At 34.8% G+C, this 27,898-nt stretch overlaps 1 protein-coding gene and 1 long non-coding RNA gene across 5 annotated transcripts in view; one reads left to right on the top strand and one right to left on the bottom strand.

Moving 5' to 3' along the window:
• LOC139988529 (uncharacterized) overlaps positions 1-21,698 on the bottom strand; it is a 48,619-nt gene extending 26,921 nt beyond the window's left edge. Inside the window, exon 1 of the long non-coding RNA XR_011800156.1 lies at positions 21,405-21,698. This is a non-coding gene — a long non-coding RNA (uncharacterized lncRNA). The remainder of the gene's footprint in view (positions 1-21,404) is intronic.
• Positions 21,699-21,796: 98 nt separating this feature from the next.
• LOC139988528 (uncharacterized) overlaps positions 21,797-27,898 on the top strand; it is a 315,648-nt gene continuing 309,546 nt past the window's right edge. For all 4 annotated transcript variants that reach the window (XM_072006089.1, XM_072006090.1, XM_072006091.1 and 1 more), the window contains exon 1: positions 21,797-22,809. The gene's annotated coding sequence lies outside the window, so the exon portion shown is untranslated. The remainder of the gene's footprint in view (positions 22,810-27,898) is intronic.

The raw sequence follows: 27,898 nt of genomic DNA, 5'->3' as shown, positions 1-27,898 counted from the left end.
CAAACGGTGTCACTGACAGAGTAAGAGATAGAGATAGAGGGAGAGAGAGAGAGAGAGAGAGAGAGAGAGAGAGAGAGAGAGGAGAGGTAGATATATAGAGATATACATACATAGAAGGGATAGAAGAGGGAGGAATCAGGGATTCCTTTGATCCGTTGGTCGAATTTGCAGCGGGAGGATCCCCTCGAAGTGGCCACGAATCGCGTCAGTCTTGCGCTGACGTGATTTACAGTCGGCGCGGTAAACGTCACCAGGTTATCCAAAACCGATAAATCGAGCTTACCGCGTTCTGCCACGACGCTTGTTGGCGATGCGATTTTCCACTATCCTCAACGACGACGACCGGCACCACCTACTTGAACCGCCACCTCCGGTTCCAGGATTAGATCTGGAAATGCTTGCCAACTGATTTGAATATTGGACACTCGATCGAATCATCTGTCCACCAAGGTACACTCTTTGCTCGTCATCGTGTTTAGACCGACTGGTGTTAGATCGATGGTGAACTAATTATATCGGGGTAGATTCGCTGGTGCGGTTGAAGGTGTTTCTAATTTTGAAACCAGTTCAAATCCTCTTCACGGCTGGGATTCTCCAGGCTTCAGTTTGATGATGGGATATTGCAAATTCATCGTAATCTCGGGTTCGAAGCCTTGCCATTGCCTTCACGATGATTGGGGTTGTTTCGGCGAAAATGGAGTTGGGTGTTCTTGTTCGTATTATTTTCCCCTTCTTCTTAACAAACGTAATTGAGAACTATTCTATGATTTTTAGGTGTTGTTCTCATATTATTTCGAATGCATTGATTCCTTTGGAAATGCTCTCAAATATCTTATTAATACTATTATTTTTTTTTTTTTTTTTTTAAGTATTTTAGATGGAATAAAAGCTGAAGAAAAAGTGAATAAAAAAAAATTGGTACTATTTTTTTAGTATATTTTTAGAAACTTGGCAGTGTGATTTTTTCATGTTTCTTGTGACGAGTATTTTAGACATTTTTGTCGTACAAAGTGTGACCAAAACCCATATGACCGCCATTCACACGCTAGTCGCGACCACAAATGAAACAACTGTAGTATGTAGCACTACACCCTAGGGTTTGTCCTTCGTCTACTGAACCACAAATGGAACCGATTCCTCCGAAACCACGATTGAAACGACCGCTGTTGGCACCACTCCAACGTGATTATGTCTTAGATTTGGTAAAAGCATAATTCTGTCAGAGACGCAAATCAGAGTCAACAAGCTCTTGCAAAGAATGCAATTTTTAAATGCGAAGGTTAGTGTATGAAAATTCATTGTTCCACCTATATTTCTTGAAAAATTTGTGAAAACGAAAGAAATATTATAGTAGATATTCGATTAATATGTCTACATTGGAATTTAGTAATTTTGATACAATTTATGTCCAACAATAACTTTCGTTCAAATACGTTATTTGCATCGACAACAAATGAAGGAAGGAAAAATCAAAAGAAAGCCTACTAAAAAATATATAATATTAATAAGAAAACTATAATAATTATTCTCTTTATTGAATAATTATAAAATACTTTAAGATTATCGTCGAAATGTTGCGAATGTTTGTAACCTTCTTTTTACCAAATAAAAATACTTTTAGAAAGTTCCGCTATAGCAGTTGCTGGTCGAACGTATCACAAAAATTTTCAAAGCACAAAGGATTAATCGTAAATGCTTTACCCTACTAAAAAATTAATTTTATTTCACGTAATAAATTACTATTAATTCAACAAACTTTCAATACGATCGATCACTAAATAATAAAGCTATTTGACAGGATATCGAGTAGAAGATTAGCGAGAAGGATGTCGAGGTTTTTTTTATTATTTAATTTGTACTTTATAATTTGTCTAGCTGGTCATTTGGAAAATTTTTCTAACTTAATTGCTAAATAACATGTGGATGGCTAACCCCAGCGGGATACCATCTTCAAGTTTGACTATTTTATTTCTTTAGTGAGGTCAGTGGGGTGTTTCCTTTTTAGTCTTTTTTCTATGAGAGTTTTGCTCGCTTCAGCAGCCAGCTGGCTTGGATGTGTTACCGTTCTTTCCTCTTATATTTCTGCGTACCTGCCGATTTCTTCTTTGACTGTTAATATTTTTAAGTCTTTGCGTATATCCTCGTTTCTGACATATCATGGGGCGTTGACTATTGTTCTCAGTATCTTCGATTGTTGCGATTCTAGGGACGTCCAGGTGACAACGTTTTTATGAAAGACGTGCCACGAAACTCGCGTACATATGACACGTTTTTGCACCGTGGAAAATTAATAGCAGCAGCGGAGGAATAGTTACTCACAAGTAAAGATAAATCTTTCTCCTATCTCGAGGAAATAAACGTGCGTGGTCGTACTTGCAGAAGCTCGAGTGTGGTAAAAAGAGGCAAAAGATGTATTTCGCGCGAGCTTTGGATATTCATTGCGGCCGACTTATTCAATTCGTACTCTTTTTTTCGTGTTGTGTTTCATTCTTTGAACTACTTACGCATCGAGTGTAATGTTCAGCGAGAAGAAAAGGGGGTGGAAGATATGGTTTCATCTTGCAGCCATCGAATAGAATATATACAAACTCTTTATTTGGTTTCTTGATGTACTTTCGCGATGGATGGCGTGTGAAAGTTACATGTTTGGAAAGTTTGAGCTCTCAATGTATTACATCATTTTGTGTGAATTATATAAGACGCGTAGATCGTTTTCAAATTGCTGCAAATGCTACTGAATACGAAAATACTGCACGTGATAATGTGTTACAGTGTTACAAATTTGCCCACGCAAGTAACGTTGAAAAACGTTATTGAACAATACTTAAATGTGGCCAATTTTTTGTTGATAGCGATTATAAAGTGGATCGATGTGAAGAAAATATTGTATCCTTGACGTCAAGCTATCAATGTGTATTAAATAGTTAGTATAACGTGATAAATAAGCATTTTTATGCGTTTTTAAGGAATACAGTTTCTAAATTGCTGCATAGTAACCATATAATCATACATTTATGTAATCATTGTTATAGGAATATGATTTTGATCCTTACACGGAATAGCACAATTACTATTTATTCATAATAATTACTAACGAAATACAACTTACATTATTACATTATTACATTGAAATACAGGGATTATTCTTAAATAGAACAAAAAGTATTTATAATAAAATACAATTAACTAAATTAAGTTAGCAAATATGCTATTAAATAACGGAGTACACTAAGATAAATGGAGTAATCAGCAAGCGGAAGTAATATATTATTTCATACAAACAACAAATGATAAATAAGAACCTCCTGCTTAAATGAATAGACTTAAGGATGCTTAAAATATAAGAATAACAAATAAGAAAAAAATCTGTGTACCCACCGAGACAAGCTTGTAATAAACGAAATCCGATAGGCGACTATCACCACCACCACCACCACCACCACCACCACCACCACCACCACCGCCATCATCATCATCATCATCATCATCATCATCATCATCATCATCATCATCATCATTATTATTATTATTATTATTATTATATTATTAAGTAACTAAATATTTCTAAATTTCGATCGAAAATTTCGAAAAAATACACATTAAAATTTAAATTAAAGAATTCTATCCATCCATAAGTTAAAACACAAGTTGTTAACAGATTAAGCAAAAAAATCCGTTCGTAATTTTTCACTAACGAGAGAAGACTCTAGCGACACGCTGCTTCACCAATTAAGTGATCAGTGCTTGTGAAAACCAGCTGCGGAAATGTGGCTGGCATTTTCCCTCTGGACATCGTCAGGCCTCCGACATGCCTTTTTGAACAGAGCCGACCACGTTACCGACACAAAAGGCATCCTTTGTTTGCCTGGCTTGTTCTCTGCACTTTGTAACTAAATCCACACACGATGCACACAGCACTTTTGCGGAAGACACTGGGATCACTGATCTGTTTCTTCACGAGTGGTCGGGTCTTGACCGACAAGGAAAGTCTCGAGATTTTTCCGTGGCTTCCGAGCCGGTTCTTTTCTACTACCAACCAAGAATGAAAAAAAAAAGATAGATGAATCAAGCTCATAGTTCATATTACACTCATTCGTTCATGTTACTTTTTAACTACTTCCCTCGTATTCTTGTTTTATAGAACGTTATATGGTATTTTCTCATGTCTTCCCTGATATATTATTCGCTGCTGGTGCCTTCATATTTCTTTCATTTCTTTGTTTTAACGTTTCGTTATAATGAAAAACATGCGTTACCAGAGCGAGTGAATGAAAAACGGGCCGTTAATATCATCTCTTGGATTATTTTGAGAAAAATTTCCAATATACTTTCTTTTTATATATTAATGAACCATCGATCTATTAATTTTACGGTGACGAGAAAGTAATAGATTGAGTTAGCTTCTTTCACTAAGAGAGGGAAGATATGAGTAAAAAATTATTTTGTGCTATTTATAAATGACTCTGATACTTTTAGGAACATCATGTAACGGGCGAACAAATTTTTTCATTGCGAAGGAAAAATACTATTACAGAAATGTTATGGAATTGTGGGATTATTTTGTTTTATTTATAACTAATTTTTACACATTTTTAAATTTCATGTCATGCGTAAAATGCTTACAGACAAACGTTTAACTCAAATTAATTAAAAAAATGTATATAATTTCGAATGATCCAATCAATGAGTAAATAATAGATCTGCAGCAAGATGGTGAAGATTTTTGTTTAATTTCCATGTGAATCTGCATATCGAATAGGTGCGAACAGCACGAATATTGCATTCGCGAGGAACACGACAGTATGCGTGTCAAATCGAAAGGCTGATCCTCTCGAGAATTCGTTTCACGTGTATCGCGGATGCGGTTTAATCTCGGTAACCGGCTGTAGAAGAGATGTCTCTCTTGATGCCACGAATTATTCACAAGTATTCCGATGATGGATCCTAGCTTGCCTAACGGGGATCGAAATATCCTGGATCGATAACTTGTGCCACTGACACGCCAATACATTCCACCAACGAATGCCACTTTTCAGGACGATTACAAGCAAAATCGAACATCTAGTATATGTTTTTGAAGAATACCTGAGTGTAAGCATTTTCAAATAATTTTTTACTGTATATTTGAACTATTTTACAATTTTACCTCGAATAAGATAATCAGCTAGCTTGAAACTTGGAAAATTTATTAGAATTAGTTCTTGTCAGTTATAGAAATTGTTCTATTACAAGTTTGTTATCGTTATGCAAGAAAATTTATTATCCATGGAAACTTGTATTTTGTAACTTCTAAGATTTTGCCTATAATATTAGTTTATTTTTTTAAACAAAACCTTAATACTAATTGCACACAATTGAATCAAATTTCTAAAGAATATAAATCAGAATAATGAATAATTTTCTGACTCTGCATTCCTTTAAAAAGAGTAGAATTTTTCCTATACTCAAGAATCATAACTTGTTATGAATATAAGAAAAGGAATATGGTTCTCTTAGGTAGTTATAAAGTAATCACAAAGCATTTGTACATGCAGAGACGAAGAACATAAAGTTAGATGAAAGGAATTTGCAACTTTTCTAAAATAGAATTTCTCGGCTGAAAAAAGGTTTCATTGTAAAAGGACGTGCGTATTCTAGCAGTAGGTACTTCATCGCCGTATCTCGCAATTTCGTTTCGTCAACGTATCTTATTTAATTGCGTGCTTTGCATTCGTCCTCCTTTGTACTCGGCGATAAAATATTGCACGAGTACATCTAGGTCCGTAAAGACTATGGCGCATCGGGTTAATTGAATTTTTTCACGTTTACGTCCATGGAAATGAATTTTTCGAGTTCCAGTCTCCCTATTTTTCTCTCGCCTTTGCCTGCCTTTTTAACGATGCGGCTCAGTAATATCTTAATAAATATAAAACGTCAAGATGTCGAAATGCGTCACGCTAGCAGCATATATTTTTCAGGAATTACATTTCACAACAATCGGCCAAAATGGCGTGGAAGGTCAGTGATGAATTTTCAACCAGATGTAGAAGTAGGACAGAGAGAAATTGTTACCTGAAAAATAATCCAGAATACGTCGAAGGAACTGAACGATATGTGCAAATTTAGCGCATATACGCGTGTGTCGTCACGATTTAGGAAATGCAGTTTGCCTCTCTCCCTACGGGCCACACGTTTTCCGTTATTTTCTCTGCTTTTTCTCGTTCTCTTCCGTCTTTCTTCTTTCCTCTCTCCCCTCCTGCCGAGAACGCGACACAATCTGACAAACAAATATATTTCAGGAGGTCTTTTGCTGTACGTGAAAACCGCGGTTTAAAAGAAAGGGTAACAGGACGCCATTACACAATACGAGAAAACGCAAGAACGCCGATTCCATTTTTCGCGAAGATTGAATCCCCCGCTGGCTTTGCCTGAAACAAGCGCTAAACCAATCTCGTGATTGTTAACATTTATTACCTTTTACGGTACTCTTTCGTTTGAACAGATCAATTCGTTTTGAATATACATACATATATTGCCGAAATAGTTGGAAATCTTATTGAAGATTCGAACGTCGACATCGATTTGGAAAATTTTGAGGTAGTTTCAGAAGAGAAAGACTGTGTTTTTATATTATCTCTTAACCAGAAATTTTCTATTATCATAGGGTATTAGAAGTTAATGAAGACAATATATATATAGATAGATAAATAGATAGATAGATAAATAGATAGATATAGATATCTGTCTTACTTATATATATTTTATATTCATTAAATTGTGAAGAAATAAGTTTTCTAAATATTGTAAAAAACTGAAAACATTTTCCCATGAAAATAACAAGCAAGAATCTACTCAGTACCATACATTAGATGTAAAGAGATACTGAATGGTAATTGCATTGTCTTTTAATACTTTCTATCCTTTATAAAAATTCTACGTTATCAAGAGAAACCAAAACTGATCAGTTTCAGTCTTCTTCTTCAACATTTCTACCACCTCAAGTTTAATCAAAAGAAATATTTATAACAATTCAAAGAAAAGCTGGTTGAGAATGTAACTACGAAATGTGTCATAAATTGGCCACGGTGTTCTTCTCTAGATCCATAATGAAACGTCTCCTTCGAGAAGCCAAGTCAAGATTTTCTTGGCGCTGCTACATTGTAATGCGTCTTGCAATACTCGCTAGGGCAACTGGTGTGTCGTATTTCACGGTTTCTCTTCAAGCGATGTCTTGGATGGTGATATATTACTCTGGTACTGGCGTTGTTTATCGATTCGATTTTTGAATTCACGTTTTCACATGGAAATAGGATTTTGAAATTCAATTAAGTCAAAGGATAATTTCTGGTAACTTAAAGTAACTCTTTGATATTAGTACAGTATCTATAGTAATTATTTGATGATTGATTTTAAAAATGTTAGATAATTGATTCCAAAGAAGATAAAAAAAAATATAATGAACGGAACTTTATTTTACGCAGAATAAAGCATCAAAAAGGTTACAAAAGTTAATCAAATCTTTCCTTTTTTTTTTCTTTTTTTTTTGGAGATTGGAAATTTTCGCCTTCGTTTACTGCTAATTAGAATCTTTCTTTCTTTCTTTATCGTTTTTATTATTTTATTAGAAACGTTTATAATATCTGTCATACTAATTTACTTATGATGAGATGCGAAATTACATTAAATATTCATTAGTACATATTCGTTTCTCTTCAGTGAAAAGGAATTTACATAGGAAAATTCAAAAGCGTTTCATTCCACCTTTCTAAAGAAAAAATTGTTCCCTTCTGATCACCCAGGAGTAAAATTTTCACTCGGAAGTTCCGTTCGGAGTGCATAAAAAACACATTTAAGCGATGCCATTGAGGCTGCACAGTGGTTATTCTTTCTAGTTTCGCGTATCCTTTGTGTGCAATTCGGTAACGATCGCACAATTTCTGAAAACATTTTTCGAGGTGGACCAGAGCTCGTGAATATAGTTCATGGTTTTACCAGAATGACGCAAACGATCGCGTTTTTGTCACGCAATTGCCACTCATACATAATTGGCACTTCCGTTATCTAACCCTCATATCCTTCGAGAGAAAAGTATACAAGTGTACATTTTCGAGAGGAACGTACATACAAGTGGACGTATCTCGTAAGATCGAAAGTCTTTTCAGTGAAACGAGGTTTCCACGTCGTACTTGAATACTACAGTGACTTTAGTGGAAAATGCTATACATATAAACATATATATATTGTACAATACATAATGCACTTGCCAATTTATGAACGCGATAAAGTTCGACTATGAATTCAAAGCGAAACGTTCAGTATAACGAAGAAACTTAAACTTTGTTCAAATATACATTTGACTATTAACAGGATTTTATGCTGCTTAGGTTTTGATGATACAACAATTTTATGTAGATACATTTATTCACATGAAATCTTTCATTTTCATCTACGACATTACAGATACTTCTAATATATATATTTAATATATTATACTAACTAAATATATCAATGAAATAGCCTAACGAAATTTTGTTATTATATAAAGATATCAATTATTGGAGAAGAGTTTGAATACTTTAGTATGTCAATGATTTTAGTATGTATGATTTTGTATTTAAAAATCCGAATATTTCTACAACTTCATTTTAAGTAATACAACATATTACTATGTATTAAAGCGCGTGATTATTAGTGACAATAAATCGAAAATGTAACGAGATGTGGGAATAAAATAATGACGTTCACAATGCACGCGGGATGGTTCGTATTTCTTTTTTGACCGACGCTGTACATGGCGGCGCCGCGACGACCGATACTGTCACCCTCTTTTCCTTCCGTCCTACTTTCCCCGGAAGTATACGTGGATTTGCATCGCGTAGAAAACCGTCGCTGCGCGTGATGCATCGTAACGAGTCGCAGGAGTCGTTCCAAGAAGGCAAAGAAGAGAAAAAATAATTGGCATTTTACAGAAAAGGCCAGATCTTCAAGACTCTTCTACGATCGATATCTCACTGTTTAATGTTTGATGCTTTTGTCATGTCATTTTTAACTGCATCCACGTTTAAAACTATTGTTTTTGTGTCATTAATGTTTTTCTTCTGAAAATTATCCTACTTTAGAAAAATCAAATACTGTAATTTATTTGTAATTCTGTAGATTAACCAATTTTATAAAATTCTGTTAAAATCAGTATATATCGTTTCGTTTATAGATTGTGCATAATTTTTTTATAAAAATTTTAAGCTGTAAAGATAACACTTAAAAATTACATATGCCATTCAAAGAGCTATATCTGATCAATTCCTTCCCAAATTTAAGTATAGGTATTATATTCACATTACTGTACTATATACTTAAAAGAAAAATCCACCTCAAAGATTAAAGAATAATAAATACCTTATATATATATAACATCGGTTATCAACTTCATTTTCCCGGTGATTTTGTACTTTCTTCGCCACATCCGCGGTAATAACGAAATACAACAACGGCGCAACGAGCTACTGCGCGTTTTATTTCCATTTCCGGTCCCTCCACTAAACTGCGGAAAATTATGGTCACCCACTTCGGCGGTTGCGTTTTATTCGGATTATTTGCATATTACGTGCGGTACCTAGCGGGTCGTTGATTCTCGAAACACGCTGCAGCTCGCAGCGATTATCGACGACGACGGGAAAAATAGTCGATGTCAGCGGAAATGACGAAAACGGGACACGCGACGATGGTATCTCGTGCCCGCGAGATACAGACGCGATCAAACGGAATCCGCGGCCATACAGAAATTTTGCTGTCCGATTGAACTAGATCGGCTTGCCAATGAAATCATTAACCCGATTTTCGTCGAATTTCTGATACGACTCGCTCGTATTTATCCCGTTTAACTTTTATCTTTCAATTTGACTACCGCTTAATATCTTTCGACCGAGCGCGATGGTTAATAAACGACGAAATGAACGTTTGACCCAATGAAAGGTCATAATAATTGAACGAAATTTTGTAATTTTTGAAAAATTTAACTTAATTTTTTAGAAGAACGCGATAAGATGCATTTCTCATTTATTACGGGAAAGCAATGTTAAAATTCAGTATATTGTTGTATGTGTTACCAAAATTAGCTTTTTATTTATATTTATGTTATACTTTACTTTGTCGTGACAAGTAGTATAGTAGGACAATTGAAAAATACTTTGTAAAGAGAACGATGGTTCAAAAAGCAAGAATTATCCGTTAATCGAAAAAAGTTGGGCTACTCTCTGATGAATGTAGTTTAAATGGTGGAATTCCATAATCGATTGTGGTAAAGGGTTCCAAGTAATCTTTCTTTCAGTTCGCAAGAATGGGAAGTCAACGACAAACGGTGGAGCTAGTTCGTATTGGAAAGCCATTTTTCGTTCGCCCACTCTTCATGATACATACATAAGAATGGTACTTTCCAGATAAAGTTGGTTTATCAAAGGACACAGGAAGAATACAGAAGTGTACGTATAAAAATAAAAAATACATACATATACGTTGAGAATGCTTTAATTTGAGTCAACGTTTGTTATTTTATCTGTTATGTAAAATACAATATTCTATTGTATATACAATACAATATTCTACTGTTCAAGATTAAGATTAAAGGTCTTCCTTAAAATATCAAATAATTTTTTTCTAACGTTAATATAGATTTAATAAATAATAATTAAAAGAATGTCTCTAAGAGTATCATGATCCAGTATCGCTATAAAAACATATTAATAAACCTTTGATGCCTGTGAAATGCTATTAACAAGTTGTTGAGGAAGAATTATAGAACTCGTTAATTTAGCATTAAGCTTCTTTATGAATTATCAAACAGTTTTGTTATTTAAACCCGCAAAGTTTTACGCAACTTTTCTCCTTCCATCTCCTTTTTCTTTTCGTACTATCGGAAGCAGAGAATCTACGATAAGAAACTTAGCTTCTCCGCATCGAAAACCTATTTTTCGTTAACACGACTCGTGTCTTGTAAAGCGAACCTTTCTGCGAAAATCGATCAGTGGTTATCGTGAAAGTGCATATAAGAAAAGGAAGAATGAAGGTTTCGGTGGTGGATACTTTAATTGTTATCAAATTATCAACTTTTCTAACCACGAAACTTTTAACACATACGTAAAAGTCTCTTCCCAAGAAATAGATATTTGCTTTTCGTCTGTCATAATTTAATAAAGATTTTCTACGCTACAATTCGAATTACTAAAATATTCTTAAAAGTATTTGTATAATAAGGTCAATTTTTTATTAGTAGTAGCTATTCAGTTTTCGAATATTTTAAATGTATCTTTGTTTAATGTAATGAAAATAATTCAAGAATAAAATATACTATTTAATTCAGCTGTGGATATTTTAAATTTTTCGACATTGAATCTGTGCGAAGGAACTTCATATCGAGTTTAATCATTTAATAATTCAATTTTCATTACAGGCATTCATAAACGAAAATACTTAATTTCTATTGACCCGTTATGCGAACACAAAGCTCCTGACGAAACTATTGCTTCTTACGTCCTTTTCATCGAGCCTTCACTTTTCTAAGAGAAACCGACAAAAGTCTCTTTTCAGAAACATTCTATAGCATAAACTTAATTAGGGTAAAGGCGAAACGAGTGGAGAATTTCGATATTTTTGAAATTTTCGGAACTCTTTCAAGTACTTGAGCTCCATGTTGCAAAGTCCTTTCCATGCTCGCAGGGAGCTTGGAAGCTGCCATCGGTGACTTGCTGACCCTGAATATGCCGTGATGGATGGCATTCGAACGAGCGGCGGAATAGATGGGTAAATTTGTAAGCAAACTTTCAAAATATATTACAGCGCTCTAATTACACATCGCGCAGCCCGAGAAACGGTGGACTCGACGGAATTATGCAACGACCGACCAGCAGCGGGTTGATTGATGACATGTGAGGATCTCGATCAGTTTGAAACGCATGCATCCTCTCGACTTTCGTCGTTGCTTAGCTGATCGGAGGAAAGTTTCGACGCGTGAAATGCGCGCGGTTCTTCACGTAGAAACAATTTATCTTGTTTTCTGCCTCGCTCAACGCGCTGTTATCAATAATAAATTGTTTTCTTAACTTCATCCGTGCCGATCGCGAGGCGCGAATCGTGATTGCCTCGTGCCCGATCTATCACCGATCCCTCTATCATTTATTGATCAATTCGCGATGCACCGTGTTGCCGAGTCGTTACTCGTATATAAAAACCAATATCAAGCCAAGAAGATTAATGATTTCCCTCATCGTACGAATAGACCGCATAATATGTTTCGCGTAATCTCGAAATTTCAGAGATAAGATATCTCATAAATTCTTGCGAACTTCCACCGGGAAGAAATTATTACGACCATGCGTAGTTATGAAAAAGTTCAAGTAGTTGAACTTTCAGCTACAATGGCTGATTTGCCAAGTGTACAGTTTCTTCATAAATATTTTTGAGAGCTTTTTAGAGCTTGCGGTGTAATTGTAAATATACTTATCAGTGACATATGGCATAGTGAACTCCATGAATATCGTGCAATCCTGGACATTTGAATTATTTTTTGTAAAATGTCCGGATATTTTCCCCCCTCCATTGTAATTATGCACATGCATTTTTTAATATATTTTGATTCCTTTTTACTTTAGCAATCGATAGTTCTAGTATTATATGTTACCATGATTTTAATATACCGTGTACAAAACAAAATACTGTATACAACGAGTCTAATCTCTGTAACTGTATTTACAACGAGTAGAATATCTATGATATACATCAATAATTCCATTCGTGCAGGATCTTTCTTTCGCTCCTACTCTTTCCCCTCTACAGATTTATCAAGGGGAGAAACTAATCCGCTATACAGCGTGTTTCCGCGTGTTCACGTGAGCCAGACCACGATAATTGCTCGCCGCTAAGCTTCGGTAGCGTAAAAGAAGAAAAAGAACGAAAATGTGATTTTAAGAGCGCGAACTTTTCTCCCTTTCAAGCCCGTCAGCGCTTCTCTTTCTTCGCGTTTTTTTCGTCGCGGCATCATTCACCTTATCCGTTCCTTCTATCCTCGTCTTTCATTCTTGAGGGAACGACGAGGCGGCATAAACTAACCAAGGTGCTGAAAGTACGGCCGACGTGGAAGCGAACCTTCCCTTTATTTATGGCGTTCTCAGAATTTTCACCGGGACTTTAACGGCACCGTCACCTGTCTAATTTATGAAAAATTCCCAGGCTCGAATTTACCGAGCGTGAAAGCGCGGATCTCGTTCCTCAACGCCGCCGCAGAAACCTGGATCGGACAGTTGGCATTTCTCCGCGGGGATTGTTTTGAGAAGTCAATCGTTCTCGCCTCCTTCGACGATCCCAACATCACACGCGTTCCCGGCAGAATCGTTTCTTCGTTGATCGCTTTGAAGTGCTTCTGCCGCGGCGCCAAACACGAGTCCTTGTCTCAATGCCTTTTGAAACACGCCAGGCAAGGGTAATTTTTGCGCTTATTTCGTCGAAAGAACTTTCCCAGATAAAATTCTAGCTGTCTCGGTAGGGAAGATTCGCATAAATCTTATATTAAGACTCTCTTTCATATCAGAGAATTTTAACTACATGGCGTTGAAGTTGTTTTTTGGAACAATCTCTTTATACATTCCAATTACAACTTTGTTCATCCGATTGATTTTGACTTTCAAGTGAAGTCGTGAAAAAAATGGAGAGATTATCGATTAGAAGAATGATAGCGGACGTTTCGCAGATAGTATCTGCTAGACAGGAAGAAGTTTGAACAGTCTCAGAGAAGGTTGTGTAACACGTGTTAGGGCAGTAACTTCACGAAATTGCGAAAGTTGTACTCTGTGAATACGAAAGGGCTAAATCAACTCTGTCATAATGGTATCTAGTACTATTTTACTCAGAATAACTCAAAATACTGATGGCAATAAAACGACGAGAACAATAGAGACAGCATTTCCTGACGTCTTAGCAGACGGGCAAGCTACCTGCTGACATTTTTAGCGAGGATCCTGGCTTCCGCTTCGAGACCCTCGCCCGAAGATTGAGAAATAAAACGTTCGCAACCCCAATGATTCGCTTCGATCTAACGCCAAAATAGATGGGACACATTTTTTCGTAGCCCCGCGAGAGCTGCAACTTCAGCATCGGCAGTGTGCTCGCGGGTAACGATGATTTACGTGTCTCGTTTGTTTTTTGTAATTGACACGCCGAACCAGATGGCGAGCACGAACGGCAGTTCTACAAACGAGGAGATTTCCGGAGTAATCGACGGGTATACGCAACGATCGGGAGCTCGATTCGCTAAAAAATAAAACGAGAAAAAGCGAAGTAAAAAAGCGGACTAAAAAAAAAAAAAAAAGAAACGCAGAAAAATAACAAAGAACAAAAACAAAAAGAGATTGAACCAGATTCGACAACTCTCGTTCGACGTTATCAAAGTTTGACGAATTTTCGACGCGAATGCGATCGTTTCACCGTTGCGGCAACAGCAAAGTTGTGGCATGTAATCTGCTTAGCGTGCTTTACGCGTCGCGATAAATAGTAACCGAAAGCGGAGTAAACACGTGATGGAATTTACGATTATTGCCGTACGTATCAGCGCGCCGAGCAAACGTATAAAATTATTGCAATTTACATCCCGAACTTCACGCTGTTTCCATTAACAATCCTGCGACGTGGTTTAATTGATACCGATACTATGCGTTCACTTCGTAGTGCCACTGAAACGTTAATGGTGCTAATGGAATGCTGCTGATTTGTCGATTACATCCGAATTTAATTATTAATCCTTTGCATATAATCACCATATATATTCGGCGTACACTGCCTCATGAAGGTATTCGAACACTTATCGCAGAACATTTTTCTGTCTTTGTATTTTATGTGATGTATAAAATGGTCTAAAATTTTATGAATATTGTCATGATTGTTGGTAAACTTTGAAATCAATATAAAAATATGTATAGAAGTTACAAGATATTTATTGCAAACATATACATATAGTAAAAAATTAAGATACAGCACGAATGGCCAGTATATAATATGTATTAAAGCTGGCCTATTCAATATTGATGTTTATTATTATGGTAGTAATATACAATATATTCATAAAATCTATAAGAATGCTTCCGTTAGAATACTTTCGTGAGTCTGTGTATATCCAAAATTTCGTAACTTGATGAATTTGAAAATATTTTAGACGATGTTTTTCATTATTTTTAGTGAAAACATCTATAGAATGGACGAACTTAAATATTGGTACGAATGTTTAAAAGCTCTTTGTAAATCATCGATGGCGTTGAGAGAAGAAATGTTTGACGTAAACGAGTTTTCCCATTGAAAATCGAGAGTCCTGAAATATCTGTATCTCGTTTTTTGACGTTTTTGCGGTATTTGCAAACATTCTCCGCCGAGCAAAATGTCCCTGTGTAAAATCGATATTTATTCGTAGATAGTGCGTGCATATTTAATCTGACGCGATACATATGTCGAATTCAGGTTGCTTCGTTAATGCATTGAAAACCTGAATATTTAACCTTCCATCGAATCGCCAGCTTTTTTATTGGATCTTTCTTTTGGTAAACGTAACTTGATGGGAAACGCTTCTTATTTCCGTTGACAATGAATTTAAAAATTATTATGTTAAACGATATGTATATTACATCTCAAAATTAAATATGTACCTACACATCGATGAAATAACATGTGATTATATGTATAGACGTGAAAGCATAGAAGAAATCAGTCGACGTTAATAAAAATCCTTTGACGTGAATAAAATGTTAACAAACTATAGATAAAAGTGATTCAAATATTAACGTTGATAAACGCAAAGATGTTCCACTTAAAATGGATAAACTAGGCCGCACCTTGGTAAAAGAGACCGTATTTCGTGAGTTTACTGCTTCATTAGGTTTAAAATATAAACCACGCATATACGCTTTGTTTACACGCACACTTACAGTAAAACGCTTCGATCTAATGCTCTAATGATAAAGAAGAAAGAACACCTTATGTAGATATTTTAAGAAAGATCAAAGAAAACCCTAAATTGAATGCCACCCACATACAGAAAACACGAATGAAGGTTTACTATTGAAATTGAAGAATGTGTGGGAACACAAATGACAGTGTCTCGAAAAGAAAGTGAGGTCTGAGGTTGAGGTAAAAACCTTGACCTAAGAAGTGCTGAATTCGAATGCTTAGATAAGGTGATAATTAGACAAAATGTCTGAGAAGTCCTTGAAGAAAGGGTTTTCTTGACCAAACGATTTGAAAAGATGAAACGTATATGTCTATGACTGCTACGACACTCATAGAAAAAACATATAAGGAAATATAATATTTACCTTGATAGGCAGGTATGGGTCAACTATAAGTTTCAGAAAAAAGATCATTGTACATAGCATCGAAAAAGATGTTATAAGACAAAATAAAGTAGTTCAGAATGGAGTATACAGAGTGGAGCCATTGTCGAATTTAAGATTTAAATGTCTTATAATGTCTTACTTAATTTTAATTAAGATGCATTTAAGTAATTATAACAAGCAATTTCTTCGTTCTTTTATGTGCCCTTGTTTCCGCGGATACGAGCATCAAAAAGACAATAAATTAGAAACGCTAAAACAAACTTCAAATGCGACGGATGTACTTTACGAGCTCAGCTGGCAGTATAAGGCAGTAATACACATATACCGCTTTAGTAGCCTTTCTGTAACTAAAGTGGTAATTTTATTACGAGAACGGTACACATCCTACATAAATATTGGCGTAACTAACCTGCCGCATTTTATTTTCTCAAGTATAAAACAAATTGTAATTAAAAACTAAGGAAGTGGGGAAATACTTTGTGTATGTTTAGTTTGTTTGTATTACTGTATAATGTCCATTAATGTACGTTTGTTTTTAGAGACTTAGATACCTAAAATTTTTAAAGCTTTTTGTTTATGACTAATCATATTTGGAAAAAATATAAAGGATTGAAAAATCCTTTGCCAGTTTTATTTTGCTGAAAAATTGCTGTCTTGTTTGCAAAATTTTACATATTATATGTATTTAAGTTTTTCAGGCTCTTTACATTGGCGAAGTGTGAACCGAATAAAAAATCCGAGGCAACCGAGGCACGTGGCATACAACATTTAAAGCAAACGTCGAGTTTGGATGTGCACGATTCTTCTATAAATAAAATACAGTTTATGTATGTTGTGGCGCAAGGATTTTGTTTCTGTAGTGCAGTACACAGTTTTGGCTCACCAAATAAAATTACCATAACTGGACCAGATGGCCCTACGTATATTTTTGGATGGTTCTTACCGAGGGTACCTAAATATCGATGCACATGGCCTCCCTACTTAGCTACAGGAAAAACTGTCAGTTCCTGTATGGGACTTCATAGCGCTCTATCGTTCAAGAAGTCAACAGGTATCGCTCTTCTGGCTTTGTTTAACTTTCCTTGCCTTTTTATCAGATACGGGTATCTTAATTGCAATTTCGAAAATTATCAAATCATTCCAAAAATTCGAAACAAAACAGAGGATTACAAAATTTATTATTTAAATGAAACATTATGGAAACGCGTATTTATATTATTATAGGTATTCCTACATCGGTTTTTCATATGGCCTTTTGTTTGTTAACTTGATCTTGTCAACTAAATTGATTATTTCTAAATAACCGACTGCTTGATTCTTAAACTTTCGATGTTTTTGTCAACATATCCTATGTGTATATAATTTAAACTAGATTATGCCGTAATTAGTCACGGCTAAAGTAGAACACGAAACAACTTTGAGAGGTTCCTCTGTGTTGCTTTCAATAATGGATGTTTCGTAAGTTTCATTTCATGGCTGCTAGAATATCATCTTAATGAATGTCATGTAACCTACGGTAAAATGATAACCTTATAGGTATCTACTGATTGCACGGTATCCTGTTGGGGCAAAGTGTATACAACCTTTGTTTCGAATTTCAGCATTTAGAACCTTATATTCAATTGCAACATAAATACAAAGATACCATGGTTTTATAAATTATATGTTTATTTAGTAATGAATTACTTTATCCTTGTTTATGTACAATATTAATTTAATAGCATTAATTATGATACTTTATTTAAGATACTTTTCATGGATTCAAGTATTTATATCGAGGATCTTGATAGACTCCATAAAAATAAACAAAATCATTAAATTTATGATTAATGTCAGAACATGTGTTTCATATTAATTTAACTAGATATACTTGAGAGTAATTAATAAATATTAAAAAGGAAAGAAAACTTCATTTCTTCTTTCGATTTATTTTTCTTCCTAACATTTTTTATTTTTTATTTTAAAATCATAATAAAATTTGAGATACATCGCATGATTCCAGGATAGATACCTATGTCTTATTTCAGGACATTGGCTTTTCACCCTTTTGAAACCATGACCCGAGCCAAAGTCTACCCACCCACTTCCGTTTATCGCGCAGACGCAACCGACTGTTCGACATGATGTGATCCGCATGTATATTACACTCGAAATCTCGTTTCCCCTGGTCACATACGGGAGAAAAGCGTTAAACGATCAAAATGCAATTTGCGGTAAATACGGTTCGAGTAGAGGGAAATGAATACTGCACCGTAGATCACGTTTTCCAATACTCATTTAGTTTGTGTTTTCCACTTATAAGGAAATTACTTCAGTTTTGGAGCTTAGGTTTTAGCGAAATTGAAACAACAAGAAAATGTATATTATGTTGCGAACGATGTGTTTTTTACTCGATTATCAATTATTTATACTTAAAAAATAACTATAAAAGTAGATATTATTCATTATGTCTATTTCAACTTCAAACAAATATTGTTAAGAAAATCCACTAAAAAATTCAGTTAATCGTTTTCCATATAATCTGATATATAATATTAGTAATAATAGTAATATTAGATATTTTCTCTAGGGAATTAAATATGAGAAAAAACAATATAAAAATAAATTCCTGCGGATATAAACGAAAGGATCTAAAAGCGTATATCATATAAATGTTTCGGATCAAATTTCATCGACACGGCCAATTTGGAAATCAATAAAGGTACTTAAATATTTATCGATTTTCGGAGTATACTACCGCTAAGAAGATTGACACTGTGGTCGAAAATTTTATGAGTTCCTCACATCCTGCCAGCGTGTTCTGAGCAATCATGTCTGTGCAAATACCACGTCCCGTGGTGGTGTTAAGCTTTACGACGTTAAACCTCGTAAGGAGTTACGATCATGTATACTATGTAAGGTTCAAAAGCTTATAGAAATCCCATGATACAAAATAGCATTGTAGTAAAACAATACATATATCGCCGTTTTAATTTTGTTTTATTTTTCTGGTCAATGTTTCTTGTATTACATACATTAATCTGATTTTTATGTTTTGCGATATAATGTATGGAGTTCTCAGCTTAACGTTTACATCTTACGTTAACATCTTTTCTACAGAGCTTAATAAACAAAGAAACGAATGACGAGACAAAGTACAAAATATGTAAAAGGACAGACGGAACGAGATTTTAATTTCACGTTATTTTTCTGTTTAGACAGTGCAATATTTATTATTAGACTGTACATGTTTATGCAAATCTAAATTTTAACGAGTATAGTTAAAGGAATAGAACCTAAGCAGAGATTTGTTTTTCCATTAAATATTATCACGACCACTATACTTTGAATAATTTAAGTATTTCTGCATACTATATACATTCTATGTAGTTTTGAATCTTGCGATTTTCCATAAATGCATAAACAGCTGCCATCTATCCATTACTTTTTATATTCTTCAATTTGACTTTTACATCATTTATAAGATTGGATAAACGAAGAATCAGATGAATTTAAAACTAATGAGATGATTGAGTTTCCTCTTTTTTCAAAAAATTAGAAAAAAGTAATTTAATAATACATCCGAAAACGGCAAATATTCTAATATTCGAAGGTAGTTCTTTCACATTGGTAGCTATCGCAGACATTCTAACTGACAATTACTCCAAGAATGTGACTATGAAGCACTGAAGATGGTGATGTCCAAAGATTTGAGCGAACTTCCTGTCTCCTGACAACGTTATTACGTTTTAGCGGCTTGTGAAATTCGTTCCCGGAAATTCTATTTCAAGAAGATCGTGTTAATAGCAGCTATTCGAAAAAGAACATCCTCGTCCTACTTAAATCACAAAATTGTCTAGTTTACGGTACTCTATTAATATCGCTGCTTTGAAACATTTTTATTCTTAGATACGTTGCTGTTTCTAAAATGAACGGAAACCCCCAAATATTTAACGTTAAGAGATTTATTTGTTGACTAACGAATTAGAAATTGCTTCGAAGTACAAGTAATGCAGGCATAAATGGAGCAAATTCCTTTCTCGTTTACGATATTCTGGCTCGAATTCCGCGATCAAAAATTCGTTGCAAGAAATACCATCTGTTGAAAACTGTATTATGTAAATCATAATTCCTGAGTGACAGATGGTGCATCGACGTCATAGATCACGATACATCTAAGGATTTATGCGACCATCTATCTCCGTGTAGCATTATGAAACTTCACGTGGTCACTAAGGCAACAACTTTCATTGATGAAACAGTAATACATAAAAAAGCAAAATAAAAAGCTCATCCTTTACTACACACGTGCCCTATATATATCCTTGAAGTAAATTTTGGAAAATCAAATTTATTATCCAATAAAAGATATCAATGCAGACATATATATACATATTTTAATACTTTTTCTAAACTTAATTAAGGAACGTGATGTATAGAAAATCTATAAATTTGAAAATATATCAGATTAATTGAACCTAAAATAAATTAGGTACGTTTAAAAATATTTCTCTATAATCTTCTTAAATTATTGGAAGTTGTTGTCTATGAGCTTTCGTTTCTTAATTGTTCTTTAAGATGATATTGGACAAAGAATAGTTCAACCAAGAATATTTATGAAATGTCATGTGGTAATTAACCCATTTTGATTTATAGATAGCACATAGCATCTTGCAATATCTATATTGGATTGTAAAGATATGTATCATTTCATATGTTTGATTCAAATGTTTTACAAAAAATCATTGTCATAGTTGTAAGTCTTGTATTTACTTTTTCTGTTAAAAACTTCTATTGAAACTCTTTCTGTATACTACTATTTAATTCTGGCAAAAAATTTTCCTGATTTATAAATGAATATGTATTAATTCATATAGCAGTACATACAGTATTAGTATATAGAGTATCTGAGATGTATAGTTCAGAATAAAAGATGAAAATATAATGTATACAAACTGATCATTAACGATTGCTAACCTTATTTAACAGTTTTTATATGATACTCATTTATAGTCTCATACATGAATATTATTTTACCTATATAATTAAATTGTAAAATTTAAAATTAATATCACTTACGTGCAAACACATCGACTGCATCGACACTTTTCTTCTTTTCTCGCTAAGTATCTTTTTAATTTGTTGTAGACATACACACACATTTTTAGGTAAGTACTTTCATATTACTTTTTCTTAACACAAACAATTTTAAGCTTCTCACATTCCAATCGAGCACGACAATACATAAGATCAACAAAAGGTTGAGTGTTAAAGTAAATGCAGTAACAGTAACTCGTACCAATCTTTGACCAGTGGTCAAGATTTATGAGGTCATGATCATCTTTGTCGAAGAGCACGGTTTTCGAGATAAACGCAGATTGTCGAAGTGGTAGGGAAGCGCTGATTGGCTAACGGAGAGCGCGCGGGTGCGTACAACTCTGACGTCACGCTTCGCCCAGTTTGAAATCGTCCCGGCCGTCAGTCGCGCGCCGAACGTCGAACCGAATGCATGTGGTGTTCCTCCTTTTTTATCCGTTGCCTTTTCGATTACTTTTCTAAACATCGTCGCAATTCGCTCGTCATCTCTTTACGAATCGTCAGTGAAAAAAAACCAATGAAAAAGTGACGCCCAACTTTATCGACCGGTTTCATAGTGTACAGTGTCACTGCGAGAGTTTGACATTTATTGTCGGATACATCCTCCGCTGCTAACTCGCCCCGATTCGATCGTCGTCGATGATCGTGTGCAACGAAAAGAAAGACGTTCTTCCACCGCTCGAATCCACTTTGTTTTCACGCACAATTGACAGCATGCGTTTGAGTGATGGTGGATAGCATTTCTCCAACAAACATGTGTCAGTGAAACGACGTTTGCTCGGGAGACCACGTGACCAGTGTTGGAAGGTTATGTGAACAGCGTCTTTACAGAAATCGCGACACTCTGATCTCTCGAACATCGATACTCACACGTTATGTGTTAATCGACGTATGACATCGACATTTCGAATTAGTGAGCAATCGCTATTATAAGTAACGGTTAATTCGTTCTTGCATTTTATTGAAATTATTAACTGAATGAGATTACATTAGTTTGTGATACGGTGCATGTGTTGAAAATTTCACCAATTTTATGCTTAATATGCATGACATGGTGAAACGGACCGGCTCGATACTCAAGGTCGTCGATTTGAATTCGACGAATTTGCGATCGTCATTCGACGCGTGATTTTCTTCTGTTTACGCGTTACGTTTATACTTTCGTTCCTTTGAAAGTGTCCAACTTGACTTGATTCTCGCTCTTCGGTGAGAAAGCGCTTGTGATGTGCTGGTGTTTGTGTCGCGTCGACTGAGAGCTTACACGGTGTGCGCCGAATGTCAAGACGATAATTGGTGCTGTCTTGAGGTCGAGTGACTCGTGTCATCATGTTGACGATTGTTTTGCTGCTCCTTTTGGGTCAACCGGTTATACCGGCGGACTACTTGGGTGAGTTTATTTCTGATATTTTTTGCCAATCTTTGCTGGAAGTTTTCGGTTAAGTATAATAATATTAAACTAACTAAAATTACTAAATGTGAGGTGTGAAACATTATTATACAAATGTATTGTACGTGCAAAGCTGAATACTGCTACCTACAATTCAGTTTAACTTTTTTGCTGGCAATTTCGAAATCTCAATTTCTTTTTTCATCCTATTCCATGTCTACGTACAAACGAAGTATGAATTACGGAACATTATGAATTTTAATCAGATCGAAGTTTTACTACCGTCTTAAAATGGTATCGTAAAGAAGTTTCCAAGCTTAAGCTTCCTTGTTCATATCGTGAAAAGATGTCTCAATATTCCAATTCCCGTACTTGGTTCGGCATTCTGGTCTAACTGCGTTAAATCCTACGCATTTTTTATGTCTTTTCGTTGAAACATCGTGAATGACATCATAGGTGCGGCATTTCTCTTTCATAGGATTCTGTAAACTGTCAACACATGTAAAACAGACGCTGCATTGACAAAAAGTGTTGAAAATAAAAAGTGATCGAACTAAATACGTTTCTTATTTCGAAAGAAAAATTTATGTTAAATATTATGAAGAATGTCGAAAAATATTTGCAAATAATCGCAGAATAATTCTTTTAGTTTAGTTTAGTTATTTCGGTAAATAATATTCTCCGGATGTCTTTTGCCTTTTTATTGATAGAGAAACATGTAATAATGCACACGAATACAGCATATTCATAAATTTTTCCTTGCTGAGACAAACGTTCATGTAAATTGCTATTTCAAGTTCTGTAATGTATTTAATATGTATATTAGTCAGAACGTCACCGACCTATTCGATGAGATAAATGCTGAAACTAGTCGAATAATTCCGCATTGCGTTAGAATTGTGTTATCTGTTAAATTCATTTTGAAATTTCTAAATTAAAGTTAATAGGAAATATGAAAGCAAAAAAGTACATTATTGTCGAATAAAATGGATATTTCCAGAAACAGTTTGCAGAGTCAATATCATAAGTGAAAATTTTAAAGATTCGTTTCATCATTTTTATTTATATCGCAAGGAATCAATTAATAAATTACCATTGCATAAAATAGATATTTTCTAAAATTAAAATAGAGTCTATATCGTATAAATATTCATTTCATCATTTTTTATCCACCTCTGTATATTTTAAATTTATAATGAACAAAACAAGTTGCTAGTATAAAATCTATGCCATTGGAGTAACGTGTTTTTCTTAGTAGAAATTGCGTTTAATCACATGTCTCTGCCTTTATCTTTCGAGGAAATCTAACTGCGACCGTCTACAATAATTAACGTAATCGCTTGATGAAGTTAAAGTTGCAATGCTAGCACCATGTATATATGAGTACGTCTGTGATACTAGCATTTTCACGCATATTAAACTTGCTACGTCAGAAGTGTGTTGCTTCAAGGCAATATACTCCAGATATAGGATCAGCATTCTAATATAAATTAGTTTACTTTCTGTGCATCACATTATTTCATGCAAATTTTGCAACGTAGTCTTGTTCTATAAATTTTCGAATATTCTCATCGATAACAGGAATGCAATAACGAGAACAAGCATCGAAGATCTTATGAAACATCGTTAAAATTTCACGAAGTAACAGAAATTCGTTTCGAATAGAAAGCTTTCGTATAAAAGACGTGTTTTCTGATAGTTCTGCTAACTTAAAAGCAATCTGCGAGAGATTGCAGTTTATTACGTAAAGTCTTTTGCATTTGTTTCGTCGTATTGGACAGTTTGTAAGGAAACTTAAATGAATGTTAAAGACATGGAAGAGCGATGTAATATCGAACTGTACAACATTTGTGGAGTAAGTTGGAAGTCGCATCAATTGCTTCTACTTCGTTTTATTGTTACTTCTCATCCAATTTTACTTTAATTCTATCTTAGTTGTGCCCTACTTTTATGTTACAATTTTAATTACGAAACTAGTGAAACGTGTTAATTTCCTGAAACATTTATTCGAATATAATTTTTTAATTTTTCTGCTTTGATAAATCTGAGTGAAAAAACAGACTTTTTGACAGACAGACAAACATATATGTATAAATACTGTTTGAATACAATAATATTCTAGGTAAAAATCAAATGCTACTGTTACGCTCAAGAAGGCCACCCGCTCAGTAATCAGTTAGACGAAACATCCTGCATACCACAGCTATCGAAACAATAACCAGACAGTAACGAAATAACCGCTTTTAATACACACCCAACGATAACCCCTCCAAAGGGACTAAAACCTCAATATAAAAACCCTCCTAAATTAGCGCTCGACACATTATTCTGCTGTAACACTTTGAACCGTCACTCTGGATTTGGATTTATATAATAAATTCCATTATCATATACGAAGTACAATTTCTTCATCTTATTCGTGAAACGTTCGAACTGCGACGCGAGGAGATTACCGGCGATCTATCGATTTCGTGATTTCTTGTGTCTCCGACGTGACACTACTAAGGAGATTACATATTACAGTAAACAATTTTCTATTGCGATATTCTTCAAATCATCTTTAATATAAATGAGTCAATGATTTCTTATTTTATTTATTTTTAAATGATATTTTTTAAATCAATTTTTTCTTATTTCATATTCAAACAATCGAATCAACTTATGGTTATGTTTATCCCTTTAGTTGCTTGTTAAACATTCTATGCATATACTTACTGTGATGTTGACCTAATATGATTAGGTGAACGCTGTGTGAGTACACGTGTTGCAGTTAGATCATAGTTGAATCACGTTACAGTAATGCAAAATGAAAGGCGAAGAATTCTCCTGCGTAGCTTTAGTCGAATGAGATTTAGTTGCTTATCGATACTGTTCATAACTCTTGAAAAGGTAGACCGAAATAGGAGTTAGCGCATCAACCATGTATAATTAACGTATTTTTTATTTCACTGGGTCAAACAGTTAAACGTTAACGATCCTTTTTGTAGATCAATGAATAATGGATAACGATCGCTGAATGTCTGCGAAACAGAACTCCATAAAGATTCCTGGAAGTGATTATGCAAAATAGTTGGATACCTCTTACTGTAGGATATGCTGTTTATTAGATAGTAATAAATCATGAATATTTTTTGACTTGTGGGAGATTGTATAGGAGTAGCGTTCGATAGAGTTTTCCAATATTACCGATTAAGCATCTGTTTTTCACTATGAATTGAATCACTCTATAAAATTACTAGGTGTAGAAGAGATTTCGAATTCCTAGTTTTATACTCTATTCATTAATTTAAATTCTAGTGTCTGACCATTCTTTTAGTATACTCACAATCTCGACATTTAACTTATGACGTTTAGTATTTCCATATAACTGAAAAAATAGTCATATCGAAAAAGTAGTCATATAGACATCTATTATGTCATCTATTGTACATCTATTATTTCCTTATAAAACGAAAGAAACTTTTGAGACTACCTAATACTTCTCTAGTGATCCAACAATATATACAAAATTATATCAAGGGCTTTTTAAATAAATTTTTGGTGCTAAAATAATTTGTAAGAAACTGAAGGTTCGAAAATAGTAAGAATTTTTGAATCGAAACAACCAGAAGATGAGAATAATACAGTTTTTCTACACCTAATAAATTGACCAATTATTATTACGAAGAAAGTACAAATATATGTTCGGTTCACTTTACCGGGGTGTATCCCGATTTCATTTCGTTCTGGGCGAAAAATAAATCGTTCGAAGCATCGAGTGCTCCATCCACCATTGTAGAAGATGAACAGCTCCATTCGCGAGAAACAGAAGCCGCCGAAACCCGAAGTTCGCGTCCATTTTCCGCGAATCCAACGAACTTGCATCGATCCGAACTACTTGGAGTAATACTGATACCAGGGTTACATGATCGAAACTCGATGCGCGATCTAACAAAGTCGACAGAATGTTCGTCGAACGAAAAACTTGGGCAAACTCGTCGAGAAGACTCCAGGAGCAGCGAATGGAATAAGAATAATGAAAATAAGGGAGGAACTGTTCGGAGGAGAGTGGTTTGCCACTCGGTTTGCAGAGAAGGACGAATAGTCAGCGAAAGAAGTGTGTAATTATCCTCGTAAATCCATCGGACATTTCGCGAAAGAGAGGGGAGAAAGCGAACCGTAAAACCGGGACGAATAAATGAAGAATCTAACGGACACTTTCACGCCCTTTGGACAGCACTTTGTCGATAGCCGAGTTGGTTGGATCGCTCGTAAATTCTTATTATAATTGGCATGATTGTAGCCACGGGAATTCTGATTGGCTGGCATAGCCAAGCTATTCGCTAGTTTGAAAAGTTACCGCCATCTCCATAAATCGTTTCTGGTGACGGTGGACGACTGTGGAGTCTCGCGTGGCTGGAACTCGTGAAAATGGAGTTGAAATGTAAAAAAAAAAAAAAAAAAAAAAAATAAAAGAGGACTGGAAAATAAAAAAGGGAGGAAGACAGGAAGGAAAGTTGGAATAGAGGGTAGAAAAGGATTTTAATGTTGGAATGATGGATTTTCTTTCATTGTCGTGAAATAGGCTTCTGTTGGAAACTAGTCTAGTTCGTTGCAACGTCTGCAGTTGACTACAGAACGCTAACAGTCTCGTTAAGATCGCATCTCGCCGTAATACCAGAGTTGATATTTTACAGTAGATAAATTACGCTGATACCAGGGAAGATGGGATAGCAATTTTTTGCCGGCTACTGGGGGATAAATCGGTGCTGGATTGCGGGAGTAGATCTTGCTTTATAAACTCGCTGATATGTTTACGACCAAACGATGAATATGTTTTGATCGTTATGGGAGAAGCGAAAGCCAATGGAACTTGAGCATGATGTCTTGCTTTGAACGGACGATTCTGAGTGTCATAGAACTTATGGGTTTTTCATTGTAGTTTGTGATTTTGGTTTTTAGTTGCTTCGATCGTTACCACATTTTTATTCAGAGGAAAATATTTCATGTTATGTAGTTCATCAAAAAAATTACAAATTGGTAATTTTGATCAAAGTTATGGAAATATTGATTCTTTCCCTTTTATCCTTTATTCTATCCCTTACATCCC

Source organism: Bombus fervidus, chromosome 6, assembly GCF_041682495.2.
Source record: "Bombus fervidus isolate BK054 chromosome 6, iyBomFerv1, whole genome shotgun sequence".
Lineage (NCBI taxonomy): Eukaryota > Metazoa > Arthropoda > Insecta > Hymenoptera > Apidae > Bombus > Bombus fervidus.
Note: the sequence above shows the minus strand (reverse complement) of the source record. Positions and strands in the feature narration are given on the sequence as shown.